Source organism: Corvus kubaryi, unplaced genomic scaffold (assembly GCF_017639235.1).
Source record: "Corvus kubaryi isolate FWS band 111438036 unplaced genomic scaffold, C.kubaryi_AGA036_p1.0 124, whole genome shotgun sequence".
In the NCBI taxonomy this organism is placed as follows: Eukaryota; Metazoa; Chordata; class Aves; order Passeriformes; family Corvidae; genus Corvus; species Corvus kubaryi.
In genome coordinates this window covers 352637-373118 of record NW_024580659.1, presented here as the reverse complement: position 1 = coordinate 373118, position 20482 = coordinate 352637, and the positions used below count along the sequence as shown (strand labels likewise).

Sequence of the window (20482 nt, the reverse complement as noted above, 5' to 3'; positions counted from 1 at the left end):
TAGGACAATAGTGGGAAATGAATGGGAGATGTCCAGCTGAACCCAGTTTAATTTCTCTTTATCTTTGGAATTGTTTGGGTTTTCCTTGGTGTCTTTGTGCAGTGCTTTTGCCCAGTAGTTTGTTGCAGGGTCCATACATTGATGTAAATAAGATAAGCTGTGATTTTTACCTTGAAGCATCTGGTGAGGTGACCATTTAGTGACAGTGTGTAGGCAGGTGGGACAAGAGGGCTGGAAAGCTGCAGATTGCTCTCCTTGTTCTCTGAAACAATTTTAACTATAAATGATGAAAGTCTTTGTCTAACAAGAGGAGGAGGCAGCCAGACAATGTAAAACCTGGGAAAGGGGTGTGTTTTTCCTTATTTACTTGCTAGAGTGCTTAGTAACGGAGAGAAGTAACTAGTGAGACTAGTGGCTTTTCTATCTCTTGAAGTCTTTGACTCAAGACAAAGTGCAAGAGTGACTTTAATCAAGAGGTGGAAACTTCAGGGACCCGTGATCGGGTCTCACTAGATGCTGGCCTTCAATATGATGTGGGCGCGGTTAAGAACATAACCAAAGTACAAATGTTGGGCTTTTCAACGTGACCTGCTAAACTGAGTATTTAGCAAGCAAATTTGTTTGTCTTGTCCCTGTCACTTAAAATAAGTGTGGCTGTGCTCTTTGGAGATGCCTCTGCATCTCACCCAAAGCCCCAAATTGCTGCTTAATTTATGCCTCCTCAGTTTGAGCCCAGGTTTCTGAAGATGAATTTTAAGGGTGACCCTGGAACTTGAGCAGGGTGGTGGCTGTGGCTGGTGAAGGTGCTCCCTGGGGGTCCCACAGCACCAGTGCCTTGCCTTGTGTTGTCTGGGCTGGGTTGAAGGCTGGTGTGTGCTCCTGGGCTGAGGCAGATGGACAGCTGCATGTGCCCCTGGCAGGACTGCCTTGTAGGGAGATGTGCCGGCTGTTTCTGGGAAGGCTCCTGGGGCTGGTTGCTCCTGCAAGCCTGGCCCTCAGGGCTGGGGACATGCACGCCTGGCTTTTCCCTGGGTGTCTTTTAGTGCCTGTGTAAATACCAGCAGGCTTCAGATGCATTGCAGATTCTGGCCCTTTTTTTAAGCCCTAGTCATAAATAGGTTGGTGCTCACTTGTGGGTCCAGCAGAGCTGTCATTAGAAATGATGTAATGATTAAACTCGTTGTCGTGACGGCTTTCCTGCCGTGCTTCCCTCCCAGGTCTTGTTTTTCTGATCTCTTCAGGGGCATCACAGGTGCCAGGTGAGATACATTTAGACCCTGGAAAAAAGTTAATTTAGCAGAACTCGCTATGAAGTGGTGCTTCTTACGGTGAGACAGACCAGCCACCGTCTGCCTTCTCCTTTTGATGCCGACACTGATTGCGCTTGCTCTGCTTCCCAGGGAGCCTGTCCCGGCTGCAGCACAGCTCTGCACTAGATTTTATAGTTAGTGCTCTTTGGAATAAGTGTCATTTTAAAAGTATCCAGCCAAGAAAGAACACAAGATATAATTCCAGTGACGTTTGTGGATTTTTTTTTTGTTTGGATTTTTTTCTCTCCAGAAGGACAGTGGTTTCTATTAAAGGGAAATGGCAGTGCCTGGCCTTTAGCCCTGGGCGGGAGATGAGCTTTGAGGGTTCATCCCTTTGCTGCAGGGCTGAGGTGGTTTTCTGAACTCCTCAAACAGTGCAAAGCTCAAATCAAGCCATTCCTTGCACATCTGATATTTTTGTAGTTAACCTGTGAAGCTTTTGTGTATGAACCAGAGGTCCTGGGAAGGTATGAGAAACAAGCTATTTTTACTCCATCACAAATAGGGCTTGGCATGTTTATTTTAGACTCCAGAGCTGCTCAGGCCACTGTGGGGTTTTTTATAGTCTTCTACTGTTACTGTCAGATTAAAAAATCAACTTGGACTCTGGAAATCACAGGAAAATAGGGTGCCCCGGTGTACTTAGCTCCAGTGAGGCTCTGAGGAAGCTGCGGGGAGGAGTTGCCTGTGTCATGCAGTGTGCCAGTCTCAGGGTCTCCTGCATACCAGAGAAGTCTTTTCTGAGCTGCCAGCTGTCCATGGACTACGTGCCCTTCTATTGCATCAACTGCCCTGCAGAGGAGCAGTTCCCTTGCAGGGTGTCCTAACTGCATCTGTAAAAAGTCCACAGCTGAATATCTTGAGGAGCTCTGGGGGTGAGAGCAGAGCTTGGCCATGAGGTGAGCAATGCTGCAGCAGGTCATTTGTTCCTCCTGCTCCACAGAAGGTTTGAGTTGCCAGGTCACCAACATAGCTTTGAATATTTTTTTTTTGCTGCAGACAAGCTCACCAGGCAGCAGGAGGTGAAATTAATGAGACCGGCTCATTTTCCTCCTGCCACCGGAGTCTGAAAAGGGAAGGATTTAGGTCAGTCCTGCTCCAAGAGTGGGAGGATGCATGGAGGGCCCTGTCCCTGCATGGCCAACTCTCTGCTCCTGCTGACATCGTGTGGTTGAGTAGTGTCCCTTTAATTGCAGGTGTGCTTTACACAGGCACTTCCAGCTTCTAAGCTCTTTATCCCAGTTTATTACTAGAAGTAATTAAAAGTGTGGCTAGTGGTGTGTTCACTCTGTGGTGGTGGTGGTGTGCACGGTGTTCAGCAGTAGGTCAGCATTGTGCAAATGTGTAACACAAGCAGCCCAGATTGTCTCTGCCCACGCAGGCTTAACCTCATCACTGAGGTGCCTGGTCAGCAGCCAGCCCTGACCTCTGGGCTGGAGGGTCCTGCTGAGCCCCAGGCTGATCCAGCCCCTTTGGGGTGCAGGCTGGAGCTGCAGCTGACCCGAGATGCTGCAGTGTTTATGGTGAAGCAGCACTCCACCAAGAAGCCAGTTGAGTTATTGACTGTTTAATTGATTCTCTAATAAACAGCACTGGTAGTAATTTCCAGTTAGAGCATTTTGCACACTTAGGATTCTAAAGCTCATCATTATTACTGCTAAATCTGACAAATGGCACCGCTGCTGAATGGCGGGTCTGTCACCCTTCCCTCCCATGTCACTCTGTGTTAGTGTGCAAGTCCACCCCAGTTTGCCCTCCCACAGCAAGTCTTTTGGCCACAGACCAGGTGGAGAGTGCAACAGGTTGTCTGGGGCATTCCCTGGCATCCTGGGGGGTTCAGTCTGTTCTTTGGGGTCATGGCTGTCCGTAGGTGCCCCTCCTCTTACAACAGGAAGGTTGACCCTCCTTTGTTCTCTATCTTACACCTTGTTCTCCATTTTTTCCTATTTCAGAACCCACCTCTTCACTGCCCTTGTCCCTCCCTGTCTCTGCCCAGACACCCACATAACAGCCCTGTGTTACTTTCTGCTCATTGCTTTGAACTCTGCTGCATCTGTACCCAAACCCGGTGTTTGTGCTACATAGGCAGTTTCATCTCTCAGCCTTACATGACTTGGTGTCACCGCAGTGGCCTCACAAGTCTCCACACCCCAAAGCTCCCCTACATGTACGTGGTGTGTGTTGGCTACCCTACACCAAAGACAAAAATCTCTAATACAAATACTGCACTTCAGCCTTGATTCCTCTCCCCATGTCCAATTAAGCAGTTTCTTAGGTGCAATCTGCATACCAGTGCAGGAAATTAACATTTTTCACGGTTTTTAGGTTTACCCAGCATCCTTACCCTGGAGCTGTTGGAACTGCTGCCATGGCTCCCTGCAGAGGTCCCAGCTAGCCATGGCCAGCAGTGCTCCATCAGGACCTCTGGTTACATCTGTCCCTGAAGAATTTACAGCCTAAGCTGTAAGGATGGAAAAGGAGATAGGGGGGTCATGTAGCCCTGTTCCTGCTGAGCAGTCACAGAGCTCCTGTAAGCTGATTTAGCTGATAGTGGTGAGGAACACTGACAGGCACTTACCTGCCCCAGGTACCTGGCCTGGCAAGCATGTGTTCTCCCCAGCTCCCCACAGCACTGATGGAGATAACTGCAGTACCCCGGGGGTGTTTTCCCCCTCTCAGTTTCAAGAGCTTGATGAGCAGGAGGGGTTTGTGGTGAGGATTGGGCTTTCAGCTTGGTTATTATCTGTTCGGTTGACTTAAGTCTGGCTTTCAAAAATAGGTAAGGCAGCCAGGCTCGGAGTGTCTGGCCTGTTCTCCAAACAAAACGCAAGCTTGGCCACAGCGCTGTGTGTTTTGGATTAAGCAGACCTGAATTTATTTGTCAATATTAATATTTGTGTACTGTAAAGAGCCAGTGGAAGTCTGTGCTCTGAAGGTTAAGCTGTGTTTTGTTGGTATCTGGTGCTCAAGGACTTGTATCTGTAATGGCATGGGTGCTGGGGAGCAGGATCTGCCCTTAGCCATACCCTGCTGTTTGCTGATGCTTTGGACCTTCCAAAAGCACAGCTGCTGTGTCTGGGTTTTCCCTTCTGCAAGAGGGTTCAATATCCCTGTGAATGCAGTGTGTTTGGGTTGAAGTGCACGGGTTGAGGTCTGTGTGTAGACAGGATACCCAGGTTAGGACACAGGATGATCCATTTTCCCTGTGCATGCTTCTTTGCAGTGTCTTTAGAGGAGCAGGGCCTTTGGGGAGCTTTGGCATGTCTGCAGTGTAGTTGGCTTGTTATGTGCAGTACTTGTGTCCTGGCAGCCATGCTCACTGCTCAAACGGAGCTCCCAGAAATTGCTGCCAGTGGAACGTACTGTGGCTTTGTCAATGACAAAAATACCTAGTTCTTGAGAGAGTTACTTTGCATGCAGAGTTACTGGTGTATTTTCTTTTGCTTATTGGCCTGTAAAAACAGGTAAAAAAAAAAAAGGTAGATTTGAAAAGAAACCCATTGTTGTTGGTTTGTGAATAAAGATATTTTAATCCACAGAATGTGATGTACTGGTAGAGACCTGATGTTACAATACAGAAGAAATGTGTTTGTAGAAAAGCACCTAAAAAAGACCTAAAAATGATTCTATGCCATACCCTAGGTAGTGCAACACAGTTTTAAAAATCAGCAGCAATTTTGGCTGGCAGCCTGCAGGTCTAAAATGTGAAGCATTGCACTGCACTTGACTAATATAATAAATTTTGAAACAAAGTGATTTAAAATACTTATTTATAGAAAATATATTCAGGGACTGGAATGCAACTACACTAACACTTAATATATTCCTGGAAGAGTTGTGTGGCTGGTCAGCGTTTGTTTTCCAAACTCTATTTACAGCTCTTCCAAACATTTCCATAGGTGTTTTGGACAGCTTTTCCCTGGCGTGCTGCAGCCCATGGCTGCTGCCAGCAGATTGGGAGAGCCAGTGTGACAGAAGGGCTCTGTGCTGACCCCCCACCACGGGAAACTTGCTGCTCTTGCCTGACAGTCCCAGAGCAGGATGCTGGGGAGGCTGTGATCTCCTTCCCCACCTGGCATGGGTCCCTTTCCCCGGGACAGGTGCAGCTGTGTGCTTAACCTTTGTTGCCAGAGGAATTCAGCCCTTCTGCCAAATGCCTCATTCTTCCTTTCCTGGGATGATCCAGCCTGTCCCCTGCTGAAATGGCCCTTCCCAGGGTCCTTGGTGGCAGGGCCTCTCCTCCTGTGGCTCAGGGTGACCACACACACTTGTCCTCCTCATGCACCCTTGAGCAATTTGCTTTATTTCTTTTATGTCCCGTGTTTGCTGCATTGGCTTCACCCTGGGTTTTCTCATCCTCCTGATTTCCTCAAAACTTGGGAACATGTCAGGTGCATTTTTTCAACAGAATATCCCTAAGGGCAACTCTTAAATAATCCTCTCGAGGAAGAGGAAACCAGAAGGGTTGGGGGAAAGTGTCCATAACCACCTTATCGCTTGCAGCCTCAAGACCTGGCAGGAGTTGAAATCAATGTGTATGTTGCTCCTGCAGAATAAACAGCCTTGCGAGGACTTTGGCAAGCAGAGCCGGAGCCGTCTCTCCAAGGCCAGGGTATAGTTTGTTTTCTGGGACAAAGACTACTTAGACATCTGGATTGCATTGGGGATTTTAGGGGAAAGACAAATTATTAGTTTGCTGTGAATGGAGAATGACTCTGATTGCTCTGTGAGCGTGCTTTTGCCAGCTCACTGCTGCACGGGCTCCATCCACGTTCTCGTGCTTCAGAAAGAGAAACAGCAACTGTGGAGGCTGTTGGCCGTGTCCTGGGAACGGGGGGCTGAGCAGACCTTTCCCGACCTTCTGGTGCGCTGAGAAAACATGCTCATTTTATGGGCAGTTAATTTATAGAAAGTTCCTGTTTAAATTTCCTCCAAGGGCCGTAAAACCGGAGGACAGCTGCACGCATTAGCTGGCTAATCAAACACTGCTCACCCCTGGCTTGCCCTCCCCTTCTCCTCACCACCACTAACTTTGGGCTCCTTCATGTGAGTGTGGCAGCTTTGGGAAATACACTCAAAAACTGTGTGCAGAGGAGTGGCTGGTGCTCCCAGGGTTTGGGGTGTCCTTTCGAAGCCACAGGTCTTGGGACTGGGCTCTTCCCCAGAAGCGTCCAGGGTCAGTCAGATTTTGTATCGCACTCTGCCTGATTTTATAAAGGCTCTGCTGTTCTCTCTGCCCGCAGGAATGGTGCTGCCTGCCATGGAAATATCCACCCTGGGCTGAAATCAAAACTTTGTTCACATTTTGCTCATCTTCCAGGCGTGGGGAAAGCTGCAATTGTTTCCTGCTGCCTCCTCCCTCCTTCCCCAAAGACTGGAAATAAGTAAAACCTCATAGATTTGTTTGCAGTTGTGTGTGAGTTCATCCTTCGGTGAAAGGAGATCACTTTAGATGGGTGCTGGGGCACTCCAGAAACGCGGCTTTGCCTTGGCTCCTCGCAGCAACCAGCCTGATAGGATTTCAGTATGGGTATGTGTTCTAATAAACTTGATCCTAATAGCTAATTTTGATCTAGTTTGACAGAGAGGTTGGGAACTTAGACACTGAATCTCTTTAGAGCTCTTCAGAGCTGCTTTTTCCTATTCTGACAACAAGCAGGCTCATGTTCCACCCTCTGCTATAATTGGACCGGTTTATTTTCCACCGCCTTCTCACCGTGTTAAAACTAATGATGAAAAGGAGAAACTCCTAGCCCATGTTCAGGACTAAAAACCAGAACTAAACTCCTGCTCTTGCCCTCCCAGCAGTATCTGCTGCTGCTCCAAACAGCTGTCCTGCCTGCTCTCCCTGCTGCCCGTGCTCATCAGCTGCAGGGAAGGCAGCAGAGCTCTCTTTTGGAGAAGTCGGTGTGTTCTCATATCCTTATCTCCCTTGTGTTCTAGGGAGTGTTTGACCAGTGCAGAAAATTACTTTGGCTGTGTGGCTGGAGGCTGCAGAGACTTTTTTGGAGCCCCCTGCTTTATCTGCCAGGAACTTAATAGAGGTATGATAGCAGGAAAGAGCAAAGGTGAGCACGTAACACCCATTACAAGTTTCTGAACCTTCAAGGGCTCCTGCAATAAACCCCTTCAGCAGATTGCCCAGTGTGATGCAAGAAAACTGGCTTGGTATCTCTTCATTTTGTTTAAGCTGGGGCCTGTTTCCCTTCCTTTAAATCTCTGCAGCAGTTGGGGAAAAAATGCTGCTGATAGAAATGCCAGGAATGTGCACAGCAGGTGGGGACTGGCAGATGTACTTATCAATCACGACAGGCTGATGAGTGGTTTATTCCTCTAAAGAGCTACTGTTTGCCTCTGGCTTGGTTTACTCCCGTCTTCTCCAACTCCCTCCAGCCTCTACCGAGGTTCAAGTTAAGAGCAGGGTAGATTTCCTGGTTTTCTGGAGCATGCCATGCTTGGTGCAGGACTCCCTGCTCCAGGAGGCCAGAAGAAGGGGAGGCCGGGGACAGACCCAGTAAATCACACTGGAAGGGTTGCAGCAGCACACCTCATCAACAACATGCCACATCTCAAGGACGGGATTTGGGAAGTCTTGCTTCCGTGGTGCCCAAGCAGAAGACAGACTCGATTAGTTAATTGAATTTGCTGCACTGTTGCTTTTCAAAACATTACTTCGTATCTCAGAGGAGGCTAGAGTTATTTCAGTGGACAAAACCCTGTTTTAAGAAGGTGGTGCTTTGAGGAGATCACTCTTATTTTTGAGTGAGAAGACTGACACTCTGGATTGCAGATCTGTGCCTGTGAAAAGGGGAGCAGGATCCTCTGTTCATCGGGGGTTCAGAGAGATTGAACCATGGTTTGGTGTGGCTGCTGCTGATTTTTTGAGCACCTTTCACTTCATATGGAAATGCCTCTTTGTAACAGGGCAACCCGATTTACATGAAATAACAGGCAAAAGAAAAGCCTTTATCTGTTGATCTCTAAGCAGCTTTCCCGGGAGTGTTGGCAGTGTATGTTACAAGCAGAGCAAACCTACAGTCACAAACGACATTATGGATGTTTTTCCCTCCGAGCTTTCATTCTGGCTGCTGTGCTTGTGTCAGAATTCGTGTGTTATCCCAGTGCTTTGGATCCACTCCATTTCTGTGCACTGTGTCTTGCAAAGCCCAGAATAAGCCACAGGCTTGCAGATGATGTGATTAGACCTCTCTTTCAATGGCTTGCAGGTATTTTCCCTGGCTACTTCAGCTGGTGTGGATCTTGCTGTTGTCTGCAGTGCTCTGGGCACCCAGCTCCAGTTCACAGTGGTTTGCCTTTGTAGGGACGTTGCTGATGTACATAGTTGATATCTTTAAGAAAAATGAAGGCACATCTGCCCCAAGCCTTCTTATCAGTTTTTCTTCAGATTGTTTCTTGGTTTTATGAAAGAGCAGTGGAAGAAAGAAATAGCTTTCCCAAGGAATAAGCACAGCGAGAATAAGAGAGCAGGCAGGACTACAACACAGAATAAAGATCTCAGAAACGTCCCTTTTCCCAACAGCAAAGCGCTCTTTCCAAACTCTGCTCACAGGGCACCACCTTGGCTAAAGGGGGCTTGTGTTGGGAGGTGCTGCCTTCAGATTTTCGAGCGGTTTAGCAGCAGTTGAAGCAGCAATTCCAGTCACAGTGCCATTCCCAGTGCTACCTGACCGCATCCCTCCTGGAGCACCTTGCCCCTGGCCTGTGGACTCTGGCATCCGGCCTGCTTCCGCTGCCCTGCGCAGCTCCCAGCGGGAAGTGGGTCAGCTGGTGAGTAATGTTCCCATGGAGCTGCCTTCAAGGGCAGTTACCGAGCAGGGCGTAGCGGCGGTAACCACGGAGCGCGCACGTCCAGATGCCGTGAGCCCCACAGCACATTCCCGAGGAGTTGCCTCCCACTTGCAGTGATTTGGCCAGAGCTTCCTCGTGCAGGACTTTCCTAAATCAACTCCCACTTGGAGTGGATTCAGGCTCACGCTTCGGGTGTGGGGTGGCCTGCTTTAGCTGCTGGGGCAGTTTTGCCTCCGCAGGGCAGCGTGGAGCAGCGGTGTCTGGGTGACACCAGTCACACTACCTGCCACAGAGACTGTCTGGAGTCGAGTTTAAAACTCTTGAACTTAACTGCTCGCACTGGAATTTCCCGTGCCTGAATTTCCATGCTGTGTCCCCGCCTCAGGCTTTGTTTCAGGTTTTCAGCAGAAGCAGTTGAGCAATTTCCAAGAGTTAAAGGATTTTTTAAAAAGTTTTATTTTGTCAGTATTTAAAAACCAAACAGCCCCAAACTGCTTATATTGAGATGTGCCTGCGTGGCACAAAGGCTGCATGGAAGGTTGGCGGCCCCGGGCTCTGATTGCAATGGATGTGCCTTCTCCCCTCCCAGCAAAATGCCCTGTATCTTACGGATCTTATCAGGTTACAGGGGTCTGCAAGGCTCCCAGTTCACCAGTGCTTTGTAGACTGGTTTTCATAGATCCTGTCCATCCAGGACCTCCTCCAGCCCGGGGCCTGAGGGGCTGAATCATTGCTAGGAGTGGGAGGGAGGTGCTGCCACTGCCACTATCCCAGTGCTGGGAGCAGGATCCAGTCTCTCCTGGGCTGCATGCCGACAGTCGTGGATGGGTGATGGGCTTGCCTGTCCCAAAGGCAGAGAGAAGCTGGAGTAGGGGTGGAGAAAAGCAGTAAACTGGTACTTGCTGGGACCAGCTCACAGACAACCTTAATTCTCAGGTATTCTGACTTTTAAACTCATTTGCAGCCTTGAGCTTTTAGTTGTTGCCTGTTACCTAGAGCATCATCATACTGTGTTGGGAGAGGGGGCTTTAGGCTCAGTCTACAGCAGTGAGCAAAGCTCCTGGATGACATAAGGTCTTGAGGAATAGCTGAGAGGCAGTCTGGCTGCTGCTGCCTGCAGTAGGAGGCATGATCATTACCTTTGAAAGCTTTTTGTGTGTGTGTGGAAGGTGTCTCAGATCTGTAGCCTGGATTTGTTTGCTCTGAGCAGTTGACTGTGGTGATGCTGCTGTGTGGACAGTGTTGTGGTCCCTGATCAGACAGCTGCTAAGTGAGTGCTTGGTGACTGTAACTAGTATGCCACGTTATTTTTGGCATAGTGTCTCTGCTTTATAAGGGATGCACTGATGCTGCTAAAACCACATTTTCCCCCTACAACCCGTTATGAAGCTCAGAAGAGGCCAATCCAGAGTTACTCTTCAGAGATGGGGATGTTGCGGAGATCCTGGCTGTGGTGTAACTTGGGTTTTGTTTTTGTTTTTTTTTTTTAACTTTCAGCCCAGCCCCTCCCCTCCAGGTGAGGAAATGGGGATTTGTGAGCAGGCTTTGTAACTGGCTCAGCTGAATTACCTGTAAGTTCCCTGCCCACATCTGGGCTATTCTGCATCCTCCAAATGCTGTAAAAGGTGCAACAAGGTGCCGCAGGACTGGCCTGATCTCATCCCCGAACCAACAGTCTGTTAAAGACAGTGAGCCAAGGAAATCCTGTGTAACCACTGAAGTTAATATAAGCGGAGCAAAGCTTTGGTGCGTGTTGTTGGGTACCTAATTGCTGCGCTTGCCACCTGGGGACTGAAATTGCTCTCTGGCTCTGGAACCTGAATGGGATGTACTGTGATAAGCAGTTTAATTGTTTCCCCACATCTGCAGCAGCTCTGTAAAGCGAAGGCAAGGTGAACACACCTTCAGAGCTCCACAGCCTCCCTGCAACTCCAAGACTGCCTTTTTTCCTGCGGTGCTTGTGCATCTCTCTCCATAGAGCCCTTACACTCTTACTAAACTGTTTATGTTCTCCTGTGCTGTTTGATAGCAGTGAGCCCTCACATGTCTCTGGGGATTATTTCAGACTTACCGAGATATAGGTGCAGCCATAGGAATGTGACTGTGAGAACAGCAAGGATAGTCCAGTGGGTGCTCAGTAACAGGATGCCCTCTTAAACTAATTACTGGGATTTGGACATCGCATTAGCAGTGAAGGTCAGGCGAGTGCTGAGCCGAAATCAAAGTGAGAGTGACTTGGGGGGGTGGATTCAGAAGTGATTAAGGACAGATGCATTTGTCTGCTGTTACACAGCTCTGGGAACACTTAGGACTGTTGTGGGTGGCTGTTGGCTGGGAAGTGGGGCTGTTGTCATTTCTCTCCCGAGGTCATCAGCACAGGCTGTGCCTGGGGCTGGGCTCTGCTCTGTTCTGGGTGCCCCAAGGCAGAGAGGGTGGTTCTGTGGCAGCAGAGCTGCAAGTAGTGGAAGTAGGGGCATAGAAGCACTGCTAGTACAAAGGGTTACACAGAGTATGTCTAACTTGGCTAAGATGTGAAGGGGAGAGTGGTTTTTGGGTGTCCAAAACACACACAGTGAGCAAGAAAAGATGATGCTTGGCTCAGAGAGGATCAAATTATTACAAAACCGAGCTGAATGCTGGTTTAATTTTCCTTGTTGCCTCAGAATGGCATCCAACTCTGTTTTCCTGGGGCATACATTGGAGCTCTGATGACTTTGCCCCCATTCTTGGGATTCTTGCAGAAGGAGTCATCCCGTGCTCCACTGTGTTTCTTTGCACTGGGAATGAAGTCAGTACAGGATCTGCCTCATCTTATTCCATTTTTTCTCTTTATAACTTTAAATTCATGTTTTAATCTGCCCACTTCAGTTGCCCCAGCTGCTGCCATCTTGCATGTCAGTGTGCAGCTGTGAGTCCATGCTGCTGTCCCTTCACAGCCATCCAGATTGTCACCTAAGAAGCTGTGGGACACAGTGTCAGCGAGCTGGGCAAGCAGCTTTGGTCTCCTGTGTAAAAACTGCAATTGCAAGTCAAAATAGAGGGATGCAGCCTTTGCTCACACTATTTGAAATACACTGTAATTTAGGGGTTTTTTCCTCATAAACATTCAGGTCTTGCTTTCAACATCTCTGACCTGTACAAGATGGAGGTGGGAAAAATTACTGGATTTTTTTCTGCTGTGGCTAAACCTCAGGGCCATTTTCTGGTCTGATACCAGATACCATGCCAGCTAGTTAACTGTTGCCAATGTGTTACACTACACAGGCTCTGTGGCTGCTTATAGAAGGAAAACATAAGTTTTCCTTGTCTTGTCCTTGCAGTCTCTCTGCCTCCCCTTTCTTCTGTGAATGCTCTTTACCCAGTTTGTCCTTGGGTCCCAGTTTTGAATAAATTGTCTGGTGTCTGAGCAGGAGAGTTTGATCCTATTTTTAAGTCCTTTGGACTTTTTTGTCTGTGGAATTTGGGATCAGGGAATGGCAGGATGTTTATTTTGGAATTGCTGCAGGGGGATTGCTCGGAGCAATCCCTGAAACTTCCTTGTGTGAGAGAGGAGCAGGTTACCCTGCACAATATTTAGTTAACCTGACTTTGTGCTGTCAGGGTTGTTTCTCTGGCCCTTCTTGCCCAGATCCTGAATGCATGATTCCTGGTGTAAGGAATGAGCTTGAGCTGTGGCTGAATGTGTCCTGTTATCCGTAGGGATGGGGCAGAATGTTAGTGTTTAAAAAAAAGCTTAAATCTCACTGATACTCTCTGCAGTGAGTAAGTCTGGTCTCGCCTTGAAATAATTGAACTTGTCTCTTGATTTCTCAATTCCAGAGCAGGGTGGGGAGAAAAACTGGAGCTATCTCTGCATCAGTGGACTTGTGATGAGCAACTCCAGTCTTCCCTGCTCCTGGCTGAAGCCATTGAGGCCATGGTCAAAACCAGATGAGGGTTATTTTATAATTACACAGTGCAGGTAAACAACATAATTTAGCTCAAATATAATCCAGTGAAATTAATGCAGCAGGAATGCAATGCAGACTCTGTTAGTGTCTGGTCTTTTCAGGTTTTTCATTTAAATCAGTCTTCCTGCACCAGAGCAGTTGGGGAGGAGATGGACCTGTGAAGCCATGCACTGTCCTTCTGCCTCAGTAAGCTTGTGCTCTTGGAGCTCTCTTGCTTTTGGACTTGCCCTGTGAAGGAAAGGGTGGCCAGCTTGGGCCAGAGCTGACTGTGAGGAGCAGAGAGTGTCATTGAAGCAATCCAGCCCTTCACTCCTGGTCTCCAGGAAAAGAAGGCATCTATAGAAGTGTGCACCTGCAGGAGGAGTTTATTAATTTGATGGCTTTTAGTGACTCCTGAATTTCTGCAGGTTTAAAGGAGTGTGTGTTGCCCAGCTGGAAGCTGCTGATCTTTAGGGAGTTAATTCCTCCTCCAGAAGCTTCTCTGCCTCTGTGACATAGAAGCAATGCTGCTTCATTTCGCAGCTTTCCCATTTTATGGTTGATGGTTAAAGTTGGAACGTTTCTATCTCCTTCTGCCAAGAAGCGTTTAGAACAGTTTTCATTAGAAGCACTAAAAGTTGGAGGTCCACAGCTGATGCCCAGGCTGCTCTGCATCAGTCACTGGGGGGTAAAGATATTTAAATTAAGAGCTGTGGCAGTCTTGCTAGCTGAGTAATAAATCAGGGCTGAGAAACTCCATGAAGCTGAATCTTAATGCCTTGGCTTGGAGTTGCAGGGTGGGGTGGTGAAGCTGATGGAATGGCGGGATGTTTCTAAACAGAATGTGCCTGCCCTTAGTTACGCTGCCACAAAGAATATAAATACTGCTGCATACGCAGCTGAAGTGCTGAAAATGGCTTTTTGTTGGTGTTGATTTCCTTGGTTCCTGTCTCCGCTTAATGTCAGCTGTTGGTGCTTTGCCTCCCCTTGGTAGCAGCAGCAGGTAGGGGAGAGATCCAAAGCTTTGCCTTCCATTCCTGTGCTTAGTGCTTCAGTCCTGACACTGTGACACCAACCTGTAGGAAATTACAGTGCTTGAGCACTTTCAAGGACCTGCTAGAAATATTTCATTATCTGAGGAATTTTGTGGAATTCCCAGCAGGTGATTATAAACCCTTGGAATGTGGCTGTGTCTCCACAAAGCACTCCAGCCAAACAGCATTTTGAGGTGACTCTGGAGTTGAAACCTCCACCAACACTTTCTTCTTTTCAGATTTGGGTTTGGTGCCTGCAGCCCTCAGGCACTGTGTTCCTGGCACTGGAGGATCCCCTGCCCAAGCTGCCCACGCGTGGGTGCTCATGATTCATTCAGTACCATTAACAAAGCCAGTGCTTGCCTGGTGGCCGCAGTGCCAGTGTGTCCTAGGGAGACCCAAAAGCTGTTCTGGTGATGAAAAAAGCATGTCAAAGCACAGGCAGGGGCCCTGCCATGAGCATTCTGGCTCAGGTGTAAGGCCAGAGATGGAGCCTCAGAAGGGTTTCCTTCAGAGCAGGATTTGGAAGTTTGATCAAGTTTCCTAAGAAGGTGATTTGCAGAACTACCCTGCCTGTCAGTGTCTTTCATGTCTTTTACCCCTCTGGTAGCTTCTGCTTGCTAATTTGACAGAAGGGTACTTTATTAATTTAAATTAAATAAATAAAAAATAGACAGTGGTTAGGTGGAAGAGTTTTGGCTAAAAAGACACTGAAGCTCACCTCCCTCCTCTATGTGACCCATTCAACATGTAATGTACTCCAAAACTCCAGATTTCCTGCCTTGATGCACCTAGGAGTTTATCCCTCAGGGTCTTTCTCTTTTTGTAAGGACTCTTTAGTACTTATTAAGACAAAATGTCCAGTGGAAGCTTCCTCTCCAATTAGGATATTCGTTGTTTCTCTTCCATGTGGATTCTCTGAAGTCTCATAAGGGGTTTTGTTCAGCCTTCAATTAAGAAATCAAGCAAGAGATGTAAATCTTTTTTTGGCCTCATTGGTTTCAGTGCTCATGACTACAGCTGTAAAGAACATCTCTTGCACGGTACAGCTGAGCAGCTTAGGGAGGGAGTGTTTTTCCAGGCTAAGATTTCAAGTGCTGCTGGAAGCTTGTGGATGATTTTGTCCCTTTGGAGCAAGGGGCAGAGGAAAGGCTGCAGTGACTTGTCAGTGATGGTGTGGCTCAGTTTAAACCTGTTTGTGAAGCAGCAGAAACCTCTTCTTTGATAGAAACCCACTTTCCAGCTCGGTGACTTCTATCAAAGGTCATTAACGGGTGTGAATTAGACTCAGAACAGCTGGTGGATGGTGAGTGATACCAGGGGACAGGACACACAGTGGTGACTGTCACGCCAGCTGCTCCTGCACATGTCCTTTGGCGCTTGCTGGGGAACAACCTGCCTGCTCAGGAACACAAGGTCGGGCACTGATGCCTCGTAGTCCTCACATTTAAAAAGTGACATCTTGTGTTTCACTTCTTGTGTCCATGTGCTCTCTTGCCTTGTCTCCAGGTGCCTCAGCTGCCAGCCCGGTGTCCTCTGTCCCAGCTCTCCTGCAGGATGGGATGGCTTCTGCTAAAATGCTTTTCTGTGTTGCCATGGTCTTTGTTGCAGAATGAGTGACAAATTCAGCATGACACAAAACTTCCCTTATTAAAGAGAAAGTTGGAGTCAAAACTCCCTGTTTTATCTTGGTGCCTTGAGTTCTGGTTTTTATTAAATCTTGGAAACTTATAAAGCATTTGTGTGTGTGTGTGTGTGCATGTATATATAGATATATATACACACATCTGTTGTGTTTATCTTCAAAATATGCATTTTTATGGCATTTGTATGGGAGAAGATCTTGGTCCCATCTTTTTTTTTTTTTCATAAACTTTTCTAGTTTAATTTCCTGTGGATTTTAGTACTAGCTTTAGCTTACATTCCCTTAAACACAGAATTAAATACTAGGATTTTTACACACTCTCTCTCTCTCTCTCTGTTTTCAGACAAAACCAGGAGTTATAAGCAGAGTTTTTAGGGACTTGCTCTGGCTGGCTGGGCACTGGAAACACAAGTGAAGCCAAAGCCAAACCAAAGCCACATTACAGTGCATGCCCTGAGGCAGACAGACCCTTGCTCTGCCCTGCTGCAGCTGTATATTTAGCCTATATGCCCTTTCCAATAACAGCCAGGAGAAGATGCCTGGAGAGGAATGCGAGTCATCATTTCCCTGAATGCCATCCCGGGATCAAGTGCTGCTTGAGCCAGAAACGCTGCCTTGGTAACTCTGCCTTCTTTAAAATTGTCTGCCCCACCCCCCTCCCCTTTTTTTTTTTTTTAAGCATTTGTGTTCATGACCCCACTGGATCCTTGAGAAAACCCATTTTGTTTGGGTTAGTTTGGCTTCTGGTCCTTTTATTAGAAGGAAGCGTGGGCTCTTGTTCCCCATCTCCCTAGTGCCCCAGTGCATCCCACTTCGTTCTCCTCCAGCTTCCTTCAGGAAGGATCCATTTTATACCCTTGATTCCCATCACTTTTCTCTGCCAGCTTTCCCTTGAGGTAGGGCCAGCTCACAGGATGCAAGAGGTGTGGGGTGGCACTGATGAAGCTGTCCCCTGCTTTGGCTTGTTGGTGGATGTTTATATCCTAATTTTTCCTGGCTGCTGGCAGCAAACAAATGGCAGTTCTACTTGGCTGCAACGTTTGTAATTACAGGGGGGGAAAAAAGATCTCTGAGGCCTTCTAAATACTTGGGAAGATAATATCTGAGTTTCCTTTCAACTGAATGCACTTGAAGATACGATCTGAGTTGGCTGTCTGGGAATAACAAAGTGGAGGAAGGGATTGATTGTGGTTGCTGAAACTTTCATCAAAGAGTCAGGAGCAGTTGCCTAGCCAAAATCTGCAGCTGCCGCCCACTGCCACAGGTCAGGCACAGCGGATGCTCCAGACATGGCTCAAGCAAAGGGGAAGGAGCACATAGAGCCTGAAAGGGGCCAGTCCAGCAGGGTGGATGAGCAGGAGGATATCCAGATAGTCTTCCAGCAAATCTGTCAGGTCAGTGTGGAAGTGTGTAGTTGAGAGGCACTTGTGGGTACCATACTCATCCCTCGTGCTTCTCTCCCCAGGGCAGCAGGAGGCTGGGGAAGGTGCTGCCTCCAGAACAAGTCTTGCCACAGCAGAGGGAAATGTGCTCTGCAGGGGGGAAAAAACATGTTCCATGTCCAGCTGCCAAAAGGGATCTGGTGTCCTTTGCGCTTCTGCTGCTGCTCTGCAGTGCCCCTTGCACGTACCTCAGCAGAAGTGCCCTGGCTGTGGGGGTTTTTGGGACTGCCAGGCTGCTTCCTCTCCTGCACAGCACTTGCTGAAGTGCTTACCAGAGCATATCCTCAGTGCTTACCTCTTCCAGGAAAAGAAGTATTTTTGGGAATGGGGTACCCAGCTGGGGAGGGCAGTGTAGTATCTCAGCTTCTGGACAAACAGATGCAGTACAGGGGCAGAAAGGAAAATTAGGCTCTTTGCTTCTTTTCTCACTATCACAGAGTGGTAATGAAGGTAGCAGAAAGCTTCCTCTCAGCTACAGGAAAGTTAAATACCTCGGTGCTTGCTCTAGCACAATAAAAAACACCGTGAGGTGTCGATGGCTGTGACCACTTCCCGCACAAGCGTCACGAAGCTGCCTGTGGCCTCTGGGACTTGAAAGCAACAAGTTGGTGACAGTTTGCAGCCAAGTTCCCCATCAGCAGGAGGGTGCTGCTTGTTTCCCTGCCCAGCACGCATTTTTAGCGCTGCTGTTTTGGGTTTGTTTGAGTTTGTTTTTTTTCCCCTAGATTGTTTCTCAGCATTAGGGTTTCCTGTTACTGATACCAGATGTGCTGGAGACAAGCAGTGCAGAAATACAAGAAGGGATAAGGCTGAAAAAAACCAGCTCTTTTTGTGCATATGTCCTTTGGGCTGGGTGTCACTTCTGGGCACCTTCACCATGTTTAATGTGGTGACAATACATGTGAGCACAGCATGTTGAAATGAAGTTTTATGGTGAAGAATCGAGTACAGCTTGGTTGGTGCCTCCTGAGCTGATGGTGTCTGGGGTGACCAGCTATTGATGGCTGTGAGGGGAGAGAGTGGAAGGGCCTCCTGGGGCCTCAGGAGCGCTGATCTGGGGCTCCGCACTCAGGCACGTCTCTCATGGTCCGATTTCTGATCATGAGCTACTGCTGTTTTGGTTTTGGTGAAAACGTGGCTTTGAGCAGGCAGCTGTGAGTGCAGCAATAAACCAGACACTGCATGAGCTTGTCTTCCAGTCTCCGTGTAAGGCCACCATCCCTAGGGATGCCTGGTTAGTGTTGTGCAGGACAGGATGCCGTCACTCCGAGCACTGTGGAGTGGGGAGCTATGTCTGGTGGTGAATCTTCTGTCCTCTGCCTGGCATGTTCCCTCATGGCAGCTGCCTGCCCTGGGTCTGTGTGGGACCAGGGTGTCTCTGTGCAGTTGCTTTGCTGTATGTCCCTCTCTGTAACTCATCCCGTGTGCAGCAGCCTCTGGAGCTTGGGTCATCTGTGAATGTGGCTGAAGCCACTGAGGTTGGAAATAACCCCCAGAGGCATTTGCTGTGCTTCCCATAGCCTATAACATAGTCTGTTGGAAGGGCTGCTGCCTTTGTTTCAGGGTACGTCCAGAGCAGGACAGGCACAGAAACTTTCCTGAATTTCACGCTCCAGGGTGTTTTTTGTACGTGTTACATGTCAGAATGCAGGCTGGCATGCTCTTGGGCCTGAGGACACTGTTAGTTCATAACTTGGTGATGGGCTGCTGTGCCCAGACATACTGCCCCGAGCAGTTTGTCCCTCATGCCCCCCTTCCCAGACTTCTCCAGCACAGCGCAGACGTGCACGGAGCACCAGCCGCCTCTGCCTGGGCCATGCCGCCAGGCTGGCACCGGGGGTGCCTGCTGTCGTGTTCTGGAGCGGGGAGCACGTCCGGCAGAGTGCCATCTTTGTGTGCCTGGCCAGCAACGCTGGATTTCATCATTCCTGCTGCTCGCTGCCTTGACTCGCAGGCGCGCGATAGCTGACAGGACTTGCCCAGAGATGCTCCTGTGCAAACACGCACGGGAGATCTTTGCAGAGACAATAGCTCTGCTCTGCAAAGGTGCACCGACTCTTTTTATCTGAGTTTGCTTCCTTAGAGAAAGGCCACTTGTTTAATGCTTCCTTTAATGAGGATATTGGTAAATAAGCAATCAGGTAAGTGGGATTCCTCCTAACTCCTAAATACCTTCTTAAGCAGAGTCAAGAATTGCACAGCAGTTACTTGAGCTTTCTGCACGCTCGGCTCAGTGGCATTAATATGCTGGTGGTGATTAATTACCGCAGGCCAGTGATGTGATTGTGTGCTTGAGCAATTGGATTAGATGCAGCTGGACAGAGACTTCACTTTCACTGGTTCTTGCCGAAATGGTGCCGTAATCAGCCACAGAGGAAGAGTCGTTTCTAGGACAGCCACCCTCCTCTGGCTGGGATGCTTCCCCTGGCCCCACACTTCTGTGTCTGTAATGGGCAGAAGGAAAGGTCTCAGGGAAAATGCATGGCTGGGAGCAGCTACTTTGTCCTGTCCCATCTTCTGCCTGCACTGTTCAGCATTCCTGGATAATGAAGGTACGGCATGTCCTTACCATGTCAGTGGGTCTCGTAGCTGCACGGAGAAGGAGCAAGTTGCAGCATTGCCTTGACAAGTCAGCATCATATCAGGTGCAGCATCATAACTTCACCAAGCAGGCCCAGTTCCGTAGCTCTGCGAGGGGGTTTGGCACTGGAGATCAGGAATCAACCTTGGCACATGCAGCAAGCACTAGGACTGAAGCAGATGTTGATACTGACTTTGATGTTTCATCCAACACTCTGAAGGCTTGAACTTGAGACCAAAAGAGCTCTCACAGAAGCAGGAGAATAAAGAGAAAGTCGGTTCTTTCAGAAGATCAGACAGAACGAAACATCCTGAAATTCAGGACTAACCTGAACCTTTGTGTTTGTTCTGCGAAACTGGGCAGTGCAGATCCTGCTGGAAGGAGGAGCATGGTGCCACGTAGAGAAGCTGGGGTGGTCCAGCCTTCCCTCATAACTGGGAAGTGCTGTCTAAGTGAGTCAACTCCATGGCCTGATGCTTCCCAGAGATCAGCAGAAAACCGCCTGCAGAATTCCATCTGTGTTTGGGTTTTGGCCCTGTTTTGAACTTGGGGGAAACTGTGAAGCGTTGAGGTATTTGCTCCCGGAGAGCTCCAGCTCTGTGCCACTCACCGGTCATGGACAATGACCCAGAACATTGACTTTTTCCAAATACAGCTGGGATGATTTCTCAGTTGAGTCAGGGTTGTACCCATGGTAGTGCCGTGTGAGGTGTGGGCTCTTGAACCAGGCAG

General features: G+C 48.5%; 1 protein-coding gene across 3 annotated transcripts in view; it reads left to right on the top strand.

The window, feature by feature from the left end:
* Positions 1–20482, top strand: part of DAG1 (dystroglycan 1) — a 48181-nt gene that overhangs the window by 9086 nt on the left and 18613 nt on the right. Inside the window, exons 1-2 of one of the 3 annotated variants that reach the window (XM_042018415.1) lie at positions 9913–10055; positions 16071–16345. The exons of 1 other annotated variant lie outside the window; for it this stretch is intronic. The gene's annotated coding sequence lies outside the window, so the exon portion shown is untranslated. Of the gene's footprint in view, positions 1–9912; positions 10056–16070; positions 16346–20482 lie in introns of those variants that run through there. One more of the 3 variants, XM_042018438.1, reaches the window with a different exon arrangement.